Consider the following 14564-nt stretch of genomic DNA (forward strand, 5'->3'; position numbering starts at 1 on the left):
ACATCGACAACTGTTATCCAAAAAGGATCGTTACCATAGAGAATGATAGAGGACTCTTGGGCCCAAAAGCTTGTTTTAGCATGGGCAGCGCCATTTAGGACTTTCACAATTTTGAAGTAGTCAACTGGGTTGGACTTCCTATTGGTTAAGAGGAAGGATCACATAATTCCATCCAGGTCACCAGGAGGGATCAGCCAACCTTGGCTTTATACCTGTTCAAACAACACACTCCAGGTGGCAGTATGCACTCTTTCAGTTTGCTTGCCAACTCAGAAAAGTAGTGGAAGACAATTGACTTCTTCAAAATAGATATGGCCTCAATGGCGCTGCCCATACTCTCACAGACGCCAATGGGCCAGATACAATGATGTGATATATATCTACGTCTAGACTCGTTACCTATCCCCCCACTAAAGCTGCGGCTGATGCAGAACTAGGGAAATCAGTACTTCTAGGTCTCAGAGCGGGTGACGTCACCGATTGAACGATAACGCTAACTAGCTAGCCATTTCACATCAGCTACAATGACACATAATATAACAAAACAAGAATAGATTGACTCATTATGATAAAGGGAAGGAATAGTTCTGGGTTCCTATAATAGATTCTCTAAAAGCCTGTTACTTGAAGTTGTTTATCAACTAGAGTTTTAGCTGCGTGTGGTCACAGCATATCAAAATAAAATCACCACACTGTTCATACCTGACTGACAGTTTGTTCATTTCCCAGAACTCAGAGCAGTCACCACATCCAACCCAGACATACTGCAGCATTTTAACTATGAGGCATTTGTGTGTGTTGGAAGAGTTGAGGTTGGAGTTTTGAGTCAAGCTTCCATGGTATCATGGAGTACAAGGAGTTTTTCAACTTCATTGAGAAACCCCTTTCATGTGCCAGTGTCATCTCTGACCCCAGTCATCAGAGCCCTCTGTCCTGACCGTGCTGGAATAGAGAGTGAGATATAGTGTCACCTCTGACCCCAGTCATCAGAGCCCTCTGTCCTGACCGTGCTGGAATAGAGAGTGAGATATAGTGTCACCTCTGACCCCAGTCATCACAGCCCTCTTTCCTGACCGTGCTGGAATAGAGAGTGAGATATAGTGTCACCTCTGACCCCAGTCATCACAGCCCTCTGTCCTGACCGTGCTGGAATAGAGAGTGAGATATAGTGTCACCTCTGACCCCAGTCATCACAGCCCTCTGTCCTGACCGTGCTGGAATAGAGAGTGAGATATAGTGTCACCTCTGACCCCAGTCATCAGTCCTCTGTCCTGACCGTGCTGGAATAGAGAGTGAGATATAGTGTCACCTCTGACCCCAGTCATCACAGCCCTCTGTCCTGACCGTGCTGGAATAGAGAGTGAGATATAGTGTCACCTCTGACCCCAGTCATCACAGTCCTCTGTCCTGACCGTGCTGGAATAGAGAGTGAGATATAGTGTCACCTCTGACCCCAGTCATCAGTCCTCTGTCCTGACCGTGCTGGAATAGAGAGTGAGATATAGTGTCATCTCTGACCCCAGTCATCACAGCCCTCTGTCCTGACCGTGCTGGAATAGAGAGTGAGATATAGTGTCACCTCTGACCCCAGTCATCACAGCCCTCTGTCCTGACCGTGCTGGAATAAAGAGTGAGATATAGTGTCATCTCTGACCCCAGTCATCACAGCCCTCTGTCCTGACCGTGCTGGAATAGAGAGTGAGATATAGTGTCACCTCTGACCCCAGTCATCACAGCCCTCTGTCCTGACCGTGCTGGAATAGAGAGTGAGATATAGTGTCACCTCTGACCCCAGTCATCACAGCCTTCTGTCCTGACCGTGCTGGAATAGAGAGTGAGATATAGTGTCACCTCTGACCCCAGTCATCACAACCCTCTGTCCTGACCGTGCTGGAATAGAGAGTGAGATATAGTGTCACCTCTGACCCCAGTCATCAGAGCCCTCTGTCCTGACCGTGCTGGAATAGAGAGTGAGATATAGTGTCACCTCTGACCCCAGTCATCAAAGCCCTCTGTCCTGACCGTGCTGGAATAGAGAGTGAGATATAGAGTCATCTCTGACCCCAGTCATCACAGCCCTCTGTCCTGACCGTGCTGGAATAGAGAGTGAGATATAGAGTCATCTCTGACCCCAGTCATCACAGCCCTCTGTCCTGACCGTGCTGGAATAGAGAGTGAGATATAGAGTCATCTCTGACCCCAGTCATCACAACCCTCTGTCCTGACCGTGCTGGAATAGAGAGTGAGATATAGTGTCACCTCTGACCCCAGTCATCAAAGCCCTCTGTCCTGACCGTGCTGGAATAGAGAGTGAGATATAGAGTCATCTCTGACCCCAGTCATCACAGGCCTCTGTCCTGACCGTGCTGGAATAGAGAGTGAGATATAGAGTCATCTCTGACCCCAGTCATCACAGCCCTCTGTCCTGACCGTGCTGGAATAGAGAGTGAGATATAGTGTCACCTCTGACCCCAGTCATCACAGCCCTCTGTCCTGACCGTGCTGGAATAGAGAGTGAGATATAGTGTCACCTCTGACCCCAGTCATCACAACCCTCTGTCCTGACCGTGCTGGAATAGAGAGTGAGATATAGTGTCACCTCTGACCCCAGTCATCACAGCCCTCTGTCCTGACCGTGCTGGAATAGAGAGTGAGATACAGTGTCATCTCTGACCCCAGTCATCACAACCCTCTGTCCTGACCGTGCTGGAATAGAGAGTGAGATATAGTGTCACCTCTGACCCCAGTCATCACAGGCCTCTGTCCTGACCGTGCTGGAATAGAGAGTGAGATATAGTGTCACCTCTGACCCCAGTCATCACAGGCCTCTGTCCTGACCGTGCTGGAATAGAGAGTGAGATATAGTGTCACCTCTGACCCCAGTCATCACAGCCCTCTGTCCTGACCGTGCTGGAATAGAGAGTGAGATACAGTGTCATCTCTGACCCCAGTCATCACAGGCCTCTGTCCTGACCGTGCTGGAATAGAGAGTGAGATATAGTGTCACCTCTGACCCCAGTCATCACAGCCCTCTGTCCTGACCGTGCTGGAATAGAGAGTGAGATATAGTGTCACCTCTGACCCCAGTCATCACAGCCCTCTGTCCTGACCGTGCTGGAATAGAGAGTGAGATACAGTGTCATCTCTGACCCCAGTCATCACAGGCCTCTGTCCTGACCGTGCTGGAATAGAGAGTGAGATATAGTGTCACCTCTGACCCCAGTCATCACAGCCCTCTGTCCTGACCGTGCTGGAATAGAGAGTGAGATATAGTGTCACCTCTGACCCCAGTCATCACAGCCCTCTGTCCTGACCGTGCTGGAATAGAGAGTGAGATATAGTGTCACCTCTGACCCCAGTCATCACAACCCTCTGTCCTGACCGTGCTGGAATAGAGAGTGAGATACAGTGTCATCTCTGACCCCAGTCATCACAGGCCTCTGTCCTGACCGTGCTGGAATAGAGAGTGAGATACAGTGTCATCTCTGACCCCAGTCATCACAGGCCTCTGTCCTGACCGTGCTGGAATAGAGAGTGAGATATAGTGTCACCTCTGACCCCAGTCATCACAGGCCTCTGTCCTGACCGTGCTGGAATAGAGAGTGAGATATAGTGTCACCTCTGACCCCAGTCATCACAGCCCTCTGTCCTGACCATGCTGGAATAGAGAGTGAGATATAGTGTCACCTCTGACCCCAGTCATCACAGTCCTCTGTCCTGACCGTGCTGGAATAGAGAGTGAGATATAGTGTCATCTCTGACCCAGTCATCACAGGCCTCTGTCCTGACCGTGCTGGAATAGAGAGTGAGATACAGTGTCATCTCTGACCCCAGTCATCACAGGCCTCTGTCCTGACCGTGCTGGAATAGAGAGTGAGATATAGTGTCACCTCTGACCCCAGTCATCACAGCCCTCTGTCCTGACCGTGCTGGAATAGAGAGTGAGATATAGTGTCACCTCTGACCCCAGTCATCACAGCCCTCTGTCCTGACCGTGCTGGAATAGAGAGTGAGATATAGTGTCACCTCTGACCCCAGTCATCACAACCCTCTGTCCTGACCGTGCTGGAATAGAGAGTGAGATATAGTGTCACCTCTGACCCCAGTCATCACAGCCCTCTGTCCTGACCGTGCTGGAATAGAGAGTGAGATATAGTGTCACCTCTGACCCCAGTCATCACAACCCTCTGTCCTGACCGTGCTGGAATAGAGAGTGAGATATAGTGTCACCTCTGACCCCAGTCATCACAACCCTCTGTCCTGACCGTGCTGGAATAGAGAGTGAGATATAGTGTCACCTCTGACCCCAGTCATCAGAGCCCTCTGTCCTGACCGTGCTGGAATAGAGAGTGAGATATAGTGTCACCTCTGACCCCAGTCATCAAAGCCCTCTGTCCTGACCGTGCTGGAATAGAGAGTGAGATATAGAGTCATCTCTGACCCCAGTCATCACAGCCCTCTGTCCTGACCGTGCTGGAATAGAGAGTGAGATATAGAGTCATCTCTGACCCCAGTCATCACAGCCCTCTGTCCTGACCGTGCTGGAATAGAGAGTGAGATATAGAGTCATCTCTGACCCCAGTCATCACAACCCTCTGTCCTGACCGTGCTGGAATAGAGAGTGAGATATAGTGTCACCTCTGACCCCAGTCATCAAAGCCCTCTGTCCTGACCGTGCTGGAATAGAGAGTGAGATATAGAGTCATCTCTGACCCCAGTCATCACAGGCCTCTGTCCTGACCGTGCTGGAATAGAGAGTGAGATATAGAGTCATCTCTGACCCCAGTCATCACAGCCCTCTGTCCTGACCGTGCTGGAATAGAGAGTGAGATATAGTGTCACCTCTGACCCCAGTCATCACAGCCCTCTGTCCTGACCGTGCTGGAATAGAGAGTGAGATATAGTGTCACCTCTGACCCCAGTCATCACAACCCTCTGTCCTGACCGTGCTGGAATAGAGAGTGAGATATAGTGTCACCTCTGACCCCAGTCATCACAGCCCTCTGTCCTGACCGTGCTGGAATAGAGAGTGAGATACAGTGTCATCTCTGACCCCAGTCATCACAACCCTCTGTCCTGACCGTGCTGGAATAGAGAGTGAGATATAGTGTCACCTCTGACCCCAGTCATCACAGGCCTCTGTCCTGACCGTGCTGGAATAGAGAGTGAGATATAGTGTCACCTCTGACCCCAGTCATCACAGGCCTCTGTCCTGACCGTGCTGGAATAGAGAGTGAGATATAGTGTCACCTCTGACCCCAGTCATCACAGCCCTCTGTCCTGACCGTGCTGGAATAGAGAGTGAGATACAGTGTCATCTCTGACCCCAGTCATCACAGGCCTCTGTCCTGACCGTGCTGGAATAGAGAGTGAGATATAGTGTCACCTCTGACCCCAGTCATCACAGCCCTCTGTCCTGACCGTGCTGGAATAGAGAGTGAGATATAGTGTCACCTCTGACCCCAGTCATCACAGCCCTCTGTCCTGACCGTGCTGGAATAGAGAGTGAGATACAGTGTCATCTCTGACCCCAGTCATCACAGGCCTCTGTCCTGACCGTGCTGGAATAGAGAGTGAGATATAGTGTCACCTCTGACCCCAGTCATCACAGCCCTCTGTCCTGACCGTGCTGGAATAGAGAGTGAGATATAGTGTCACCTCTGACCCCAGTCATCACAGCCCTCTGTCCTGACCGTGCTGGAATAGAGAGTGAGATATAGTGTCACCTCTGACCCCAGTCATCACAACCCTCTGTCCTGACCGTGCTGGAATAGAGAGTGAGATACAGTGTCATCTCTGACCCCAGTCATCACAGGCCTCTGTCCTGACCGTGCTGGAATAGAGAGTGAGATACAGTGTCATCTCTGACCCCAGTCATCACAGGCCTCTGTCCTGACCGTGCTGGAATAGAGAGTGAGATATAGTGTCACCTCTGACCCCAGTCATCACAGGCCTCTGTCCTGACCGTGCTGGAATAGAGAGTGAGATATAGTGTCACCTCTGACCCCAGTCATCACAGCCCTCTGTCCTGACCATGCTGGAATAGAGAGTGAGATATAGTGTCACCTCTGACCCCAGTCATCACAGTCCTCTGTCCTGACCGTGCTGGAATAGAGAGTGAGATACAGTGTCATCTCTGACCCCAGTCATCACAGCCCTCTGTCCTGACCGTGCTGGAATAGAGAGTGAGATACAGTGTCATCTCTGACCCCAGTCATCACAGGCCTCTGTCCTGACCGTGCTGGAATAGAGAGTGAGATATAGTGTCACCTCTGACCCCAGTCATCACAGCCCTCTGTCCTGACCGTGCTGGAATAGAGAGTGAGATATAGTGTCACCTCTGACCCCAGTCATCACAGCCCTCTGTCCTGACCGTGCTGGAATAGAGAGTGAGATATAGTGTCACCTCTGACCCCAGTCATCACAACCCTCTGTCCTGACCGTGCTGGAATAGAGAGTGAGATATAGTGTCATCTCTGACCCCAGTCATCACAGCCCTCTGTCCTGACCGTGCTGGAATAGAGAGTGAGATAGTGTCACCTCTGACCCCAGTCATCACAGGCCTCTGTCCTGACCGTGCTGGAATAGAGAGTGAGATATAGTGTCATCTCTGACCCCAGTCATCACAGGCCTCTGTCCTGACCGTGCTGGAATAGAGAGTGAGATATAGTGTCACCTCTGACCCAGTCATCACAGGCCTCTGTCCTGACCGTGCTGGAATAGAGAGTGAGATACAGTGTCATCTCTGACCCCAGTCATTACAGGCCTCTGTCCTGACCGTGCTGGAATAGAGAGTGAGATACAGTGTCATCTCTGACCCCAGTCATCACAGGCCTCTGTCCTGACCGTGCTGGAATAGAGAGTGAGATAGCAGAGCTGCAGGCCAATGGCACATTGCAAGGTGAACTAAGATCAAGTGTTACCCATTTCCTGGAGCCTTGTGTCAGACACAGAGTATCCACTTTTGAAGTAGCGTGTGCAAAAGGTCACATTTTTTGTCAGCACTTATTCATGTGAAGCAACATTTTCAACAATGTACATTGTGAAACAAAAACAGAGAAACAGACTAGCCAATGCGGATTGCCTCACAAGGGTAACAACAACAGACTATACACTTAGAATGAATTCAGTCAATGAGCAGAAGGGACATTTTCGCTCATCCAACTACTGAGGTAACCCTTAATATGGGTCGTATACATGTGATGTAGTCTACTTGATGTGTGTATGTATATATTTGTGATGTGCTGTACATCAACTCAATTGCATGTGTTCTACTGCTCTGAATTTACTCTCAATTGATAATTGATAATATTGGAAGAAAGAGTACAACAAATGAAAAATCTGTGCGGCCCTCACTGATTGTCTCAACCCAAAGTGTCCCCCTTACAAAACATAGTGTGTAACACTGGCCTACTGCGCTAAAGCATAGAGGCCATGTATGGCCAGTTCAGCACCATGGCCACCCACCTCACTGTGCAGTAAGGCACTCTGCCCGACAGATGGGTTGTTGTTTTATTTCATTTCAAGACTGAGCTATACACACATATATATACACATATATATACACATATACACATATATGTATAAAAGAAAGAGAGAGATACAAAGGGGGACGGCATCAAAAGCGTCTCTGCCTGTTAAAAGCAGCACTCAGAGAGAGAATAGGTAGTGCATTTTGAGGTAGATTTCACATTTTGGGGAATAATAAAGAGCTTCTCTGGTGTTTTTATCCACTCTAAGGTGTACTTTCACTTAGACAAGGATGGCACACATTTCCATGACTGATCAACACTTGTTTTCTCATGGCTCATTCTTGTCCCTCTGCAGCAGACACATGGTGAGCAATATGTTTGGAACATCGAATTGAAATAAAATCCCAGTATTGAATCGCAACAGATATAGAATCCTGAGAATCGCAACAGATATAGAATCCTGAGAATCACAATACATATAGAATCCTGAGAATCACAATACATATAGAATCCTGAGAATCACAATACATATAGAATCCTGAGAATCACAATACATATAGAATCCTGAGAATCACATGATATATCGTATTGGCACCAGAGTATGGTGATAATATTGTATGGTGAGGTCCCTGGCAATTCCCTAAAAAGCAGGTTTGTTAAATGTAGGCGATCACTGTACTGATCAGTAAGCTCAATAGCTCCTGCAGCCCTCCCAGCAGTGATTTGCCAAACCAGCCCCCTCGCCCCTAAACTTACTTGGAGGGCCCTACGTTGTCACATTGCTGACGAAACTGAGGGTGACTTCCATCGAGTACAGTATCGTACAGTAGAGTTTAGTGTAGTACATTAGAGTTTAGTAGAGTAGACTACAGTAGAGTAAAATACAGAGCAATACAGCACACTATAATGTCCTCTACTGTCCTGAACTCTACTTTTCTTTACAGCAGGGTTCATGCACATTTTGACTGATGGAATTTCATGACTTCTCTGTGACTTTAAACCAAATTTCCATGACCAACAATTGGCTGTGTTTATATGTACGTATAAATGTTTTAGCATAAATGTGGTATCGACAGTGAGAGGCTGCTCTCTGATCCCACGTAGCCTACCATCTCCTGTCGTTGTGCAAGACACTTAACCACTGACAAAGTACAATAGCGGTTCGGCAACTGTATAAAACCCATGTGGTCAACCATCAGTCTGGAGAGCTACTGGGTGAAGGCTTTTGACCAAGCCCTGCTCAGACACATCGGAGCCAATGTGTCAACGTCTGGTTGAGCAGCTCATTTCTTAAAGGTGGTTTGTTAGAAGGGGACTGGAATAGAAGCCTGCACGGCATTAGCTCTCCTGCAGGATGGTTGACCAGCCTTAAAACCTTAACATTATAACCAACTCTCCTGGACGATGGTTGACCAGCCTTAAAACATTAACATTATAACCAACTCTCCTGCAGGATGGTTGACCAGCCTTAAAACATTAACATTATAACCAACTCTCCTGGACGATGGTTGACCAGCCTTAAAACATTAACATTATAACCAACTCTCCTGCAGGATGGTTGACCAGCCTCAAAACATTAACATTATAACCAACTCTCCTGCAGGATGGTTGACCAGCCTTAAAACCTTAACATTATAACCAACTCTCCTGCAGGATGGTTGACCAGCCTCAAAACATTAACATTATAACCAACTCTCCTGCAGGATGGTTGACCAGCCTTAAAACATTAACATTATATCCAACTCTCCTGCAGGATGGTTGACCAGCCTTAAAACATTAACATTATAACCAAACACGTTGTATGCACTTTTAAATCATTAATTAATTACATATATCAAAGATCAAATGGCTATGGTAGGCTACAAATATTTTTATTTAGCTGAAGTGAGCCCACATATTTTCTGGAAGTCATATTTATCTTAGCTACCTTAGAAGTGTTTACTTTGCAGGGTGATTAGCAAAATCCGTTTTGAATCCACATAATCCAAAAGAAAGGCTACATCTAATCTTTTTTCCTAAAATTAATGTTCACAAATCATTTTGATTCAAATTATTAAATTCAATGGGATTGAACAAAATCCCAACTAATACAATGGCGAAGTAAATCGTTCGTTTCGTCAAAAAGAATCGTTGAAATTAATCATATGAATCGTTCAAAAAAGTGAAACAACTTTGTGTGGCGTTATTCGCGAGTGTCGGTGGAAAGTTTTTGGGGACATGACGAAAACAAGAATACGTGCTGACAATGGTTAACTAGAGTGTACAATATCTGTTTTTGAATTGTCTACCTAGTTAATCTTTCCTCTATCATATGTTATAGTCCAGGCTGCTACCCGCTGCTGTCATGTGGCTCTCCTTAAGCAACCGCACACTCGTCTCGCACTATACAGTTGATGCGCGCAAACACAGTGCAATTACGATCCTGGCTGATATGTCGATATTTATTTGATTGATACAATATTTTACAACTGTGCCTAAATAAATGACATTAAAATAAATTATTGTATTCATTTCCATTACTTTTCCAAAACTTTTAGGAGTTGATCATTTTCTAGGATTGTCATGACCATTGTCATGACCATACCGTACTCTGGTCTACTGTACTGTATGTATCATACTGGCAGCCGGTCCGGAAAGGACAAAAAAAAAACGTTAAAAAAAGGGAAATCCTTACTGGGATTGCACCATACCAACCCGTTTTGCAACGTAGCATAAACAGTTCACTCAGAACTGTGTACAAAAAAAGTGGCAAATGGTTTCCGTTGCAAAACGTTTTGCTACCGTGAGCACTAATAAATGCATCTCGGTTTTGAGGAAGTTGAGTTGCAAGGCTTTTCACATTTCATGGCTCCTCACTTTCACACAACACATTTGTCCTCGTGAAAAGCGTTAGAAATAACTGTAGATTCGAAAAGGAAATGTTTGTTTGTAGTTTGTTGTATTTTATAACCGGTTTTGAGAAGCCACGGATAGGTCTATAAAAAAAGAGGCGCTCTCTCGTTGGAGACAGACAGGGAATGAATTAACACCTGCGCATCAAATTAGCATTTTTAAGGAAAGCATTATACAGTAACGCTTTGTCCCAAAAAATGATCATCTACTTTATGCATACACATAACAATGGTCGTCTTACCTTGTATCTCTCGCTCAACAGAAACAGTCCGTTCATCCCGTCTTCCAAAATTACTTTCGTTTTTTAAATCATTTACATATCCGGATCAGCCTCCTCAACAAAAAAAAAACTTTTTTTTATTTAACCTTTATTTAACTAGGCAAGTCAGTTAAGAACAAATTCGTATTTACAATGACGGCCTACACCGGCCAAATCCGGACCACGCTGGGCCAATTGTGCGCAGCCCTATGTGACTTCCAATCACGGCTAGTTGTGATACAGCCTGGATTCGAACCAGGGTGTCTGTAGTGACGCCTCGAGCACTGAGATGCAGTGCCTGCGCTACTCGGGAGCACTTGATCACCTGTGCAAACCGTAACAAAATGTTTTCCAAAAGAAAACATATTGCAACAAAAAACCAGGTAATCCCTGTGTTTGGTGAATAGATCCGAGGCACCTAGACAGGATGTAGGATATTTATTTTGGTGTCTAGCGCCCCCAAGTGGTTCGGCAGGGAAATACGGTGTGAACTGTTACAGGGAAGATACAGGGAAGATGAAGAGGAGCCATTGGGCTGTGATGCTGTGAAAGGAGGATGAGGAGTGTTGGGTGAGACACGGATGCAGCTTGAACCCCGCCCTCTTCAACATAAACATCAACGAATTGGCGAGGGCACTAGAACAGTCTGCAGCACCTGGCCTCACCCTACTAGAATCTGAAGTCAAATGTTTGATGATGATCTGGTGCTTCTGTCCCCAACCAAGCATGGCCTACAGCAGCACCTAGATATTCTGCACAGATTCTGTCAGACCTGGGCCCTAAGAGTAAATCTCAGTAAGACTAAAATAGTTGTGATCCAAAAAGGTCCAGTTGCCAGGACCACAAATGCAAATTCCATCTAGACACTGTTGCACGAGAGCACACAAAAAAGGACTGGGGTCAACTCACCAACCATGAATTCACAAAATGGGACAAACACCAAATTGAGACTCTGCATGCAGAATTTAAAAAAAACATCCTCTGTGTACAACGTAAGACACCAAATAATGCATGCAGAGCAGAATTAGGCCAATACCCAGGTATGAAAATAGCCTTTAAAATCTACAACCACCTACAAGGAAGCGATTCCCAAACCTTCCATAACAAAGCCATCACCTACAGAGAGATGAACCTAGAGAAGAGTCCCCTAAGCAAACTGGTCCACAAACAAAAACAGACCCCAAAGAGCCACAGGACAGCAACACAATTAAACCCAAACCAAATCATGAAGAAAAAAAACATGGAAAGCTGATTGGATTAGCAAAAAGTCATCAACATATGGACATTTCATATTTTTTACACCAAACTTTTAAAATAAAATTCAACGATATGGTGACATGTTTTGTTGATTTCACGTTGAATTCACGTTAGTTGAAAACAAAAATGTAAATCAAAACTGGACGTTGAACTGACGTCTGTGCCCAGTGGGTTAAAGGTTAAAACACATGAATTACAAGCAAGACAGTACCGCATCCTATATGACAGTGTTTCAGTGTTTTTCCTTGGGCTGCATTAGGCGCACTGTGTGTCCAGAGAGGCTGTACATCTGATTTGGGGTTATCTCACAGTCAGGTGTTACCTTCAACACTGCCCCCTGATCCTTCCACTCCTTCTCCACCTAAAGTACGCTATTCATTATGACTTAGGGCTAGATTCAATCCGGACCACGGAAGATGTGCATTATAGCGTGTTTGACATTTTAAAGGTCATTTCTGATTTACCCGAAATACGCAGCGTTTAATGTGAATACAATCTCCACTTACGCAGGAACATTGCCTTTAAATGTAAATCGAGCTACAAAGCAGATGTTTGGCAGTCCGAGTTGAGTCTTTAATAGGAATCAATCACTGTAGACAAGCAGAATTACCATTTGGTAAACATTAATAAAGAAGTTAACATGACGTTAACATGTTTACTATTTAAATCTAATCTAATCTGCATGTGTACCTGGTCCCTCACAACATTCCTGGGCAGCAACAAGTCATACAGTGTGGAGTCCCATCCAGATTCATGTGGTGGTTTGAAGAATAACAACACAAGTCCATCGATGGGTTTGCCATTGTCCTTGGTGAGGTCATAATCAGAGAATCCTGAGGTGTGCATTATGACGTGTGTCTCTGTTAACTTATGGGGAGGGAGAAACTCCACTTTGTCGTCATCAGTCACATGGGCTATAGACAGGAAGTCACATCCACCCTCTGGCGAGAAAGACAATTTAGGGTATTCTCTATGACTCCTGGCCTATCAAGAGCACATTGACAATGAAGAAAAGCTTCAAGAAGATCATGAAGGACCTCAGCCACTCGAGCCATGGCCTGTTCACCCTGCCACCATTTAGAAGGCGGAGACAGTACATGTGCGTCAAAGCTGGGACCGAGAGACTGAGAAACAGATTCTCAAGGCCATCAGACTGTTAAACAGTCACTACTAGCTGATCTCCCAGTAACCTGCCCTGAACCTCAGACTCTGGCCGTGTCCTAATACCCATAGTACCGTACTACATTCTTAACCTGCATACCTATTTCACCTTTTGATCTAGTACAATTCTTTTCCGACTCAGGTGTTTGACAACAGCTGATAATCAGATAAATTGAATGAATGGCGGGAGTCAACACAATCCCACATTAGATGACGCAATCAGAGTACTATTTTCTACATTTCAAATGCTATAAACACTATTTTGTACATTTCAAATCCTATAAACACTATTTTGTACATTTCAAATCATATAAACACTATTTTGTACATTTCAAATGCTATAAACACTACATTTCAAATGCTATAAACACTATTTTGTACATTTCAAATGCTATAAACACTATTTTGTACATTTCAAATCATATAAACACTATTTTGTACATTTCAAATGCTATAAACACTATTTTGTACATTTCAAATGCTATACACACTATTTTGTACATTTCAAATGTTATAAACACTATTTTGTACATTTCAAATGCTATACACACTATTTTGTACATTTCAAATGCTATAAACACTATTTTGTACATTTCAAATCATATAAACACTACATTTCAAATGCTATAAACACTATTTTGTACATTTCAAATGCTATAAACACTATTTTGTACATTTCAAATGCTATAAACACTATTTTGTACATTTCAAATGCTATAAACACTATTTTCTACATTTCAAATCATATAAACACTATTTTCTACATTTTAATCACAATTTTCTACATTTTAAACACTATTCTACATTTTAAATGCTATAAACACTATTTTCTACATTTTAAATGCTATAAACACACAAAAGAAATCACGTACTATTTAGTATGCTAGTATGGGTATTGAGACACGGCCACTGTCACTAGCTGGCTACCACCCGTACCGCTGCCCTATGTACAGTATATACTGGTCACTTTAATAATGTTTACATCCTTTTTTTAACCACTTAATATGTAGATACTGTATTCTATTCATGGCTCATCCTTTTTTTTATTCAAATACTGTCCATACTGTCTACACACACCATTCACATACATACAGTTCCCTCTGTAATTATTGGGACAGTGAAGCCTCTTGTCTTATTTCAGCTCTATACTCCAAAAGTTTGGATTTGAACTCAAACAATTACTAAAGTTAAAAGGTTATAGTATAGATTCTCAGCTTGTATTTACAGTCTGGATACAACCCTTAGCCATGGTACTATTTCATTGCCATATACCACAAACCCCAGAGGTGCCTTATTGCTATTATAAACTGGTTGCCAACGTAATTAGAACAGCACATTTGTTTTGTCATACCCGTTGTATGCGGTCTGATATATACCACAGCTTTCAGCCAATCAGCATTCAGGTCTGGAACCACACAGTTCTAATACTTTTCACTGCTCTAATTACGTTGGTAACCAGTGCATAAGGACAGCCCTTAGCCGTGGTATATTGGCCATACACCACACCCCCTCTGGCCTTATTG

The 14564-nt window shown here is 44.8% G+C and overlaps 1 protein-coding gene across 3 annotated transcripts in view; it reads right to left on the bottom strand.

Annotated features, from left to right (window-relative positions):
* LOC139545471 (protein NLRC3-like) overlaps nucleotides 1–10724 on the bottom strand; it is a 75509-nt gene extending 64785 nt beyond the window's left edge. Inside the window, exon 1 of one of the 3 annotated variants that reach the window (XM_071353286.1) lies at nucleotides 10606–10723. The gene's annotated coding sequence lies outside the window, so the exon portion shown is untranslated. Of the gene's footprint in view, nucleotides 1–10605 lie in introns of all 3 variants that reach the window. The other 2 variants (XM_071353266.1, XM_071353294.1) reach the window with 2 other exon arrangements.
* Nucleotides 10725–14564: the final 3840 nt, after the last annotated feature.

Source organism: Salvelinus alpinus, chromosome 2, assembly GCF_045679555.1.
Source record: "Salvelinus alpinus chromosome 2, SLU_Salpinus.1, whole genome shotgun sequence".
Taxonomy (NCBI): domain Eukaryota; kingdom Metazoa; phylum Chordata; class Actinopteri; order Salmoniformes; family Salmonidae; genus Salvelinus; species Salvelinus alpinus.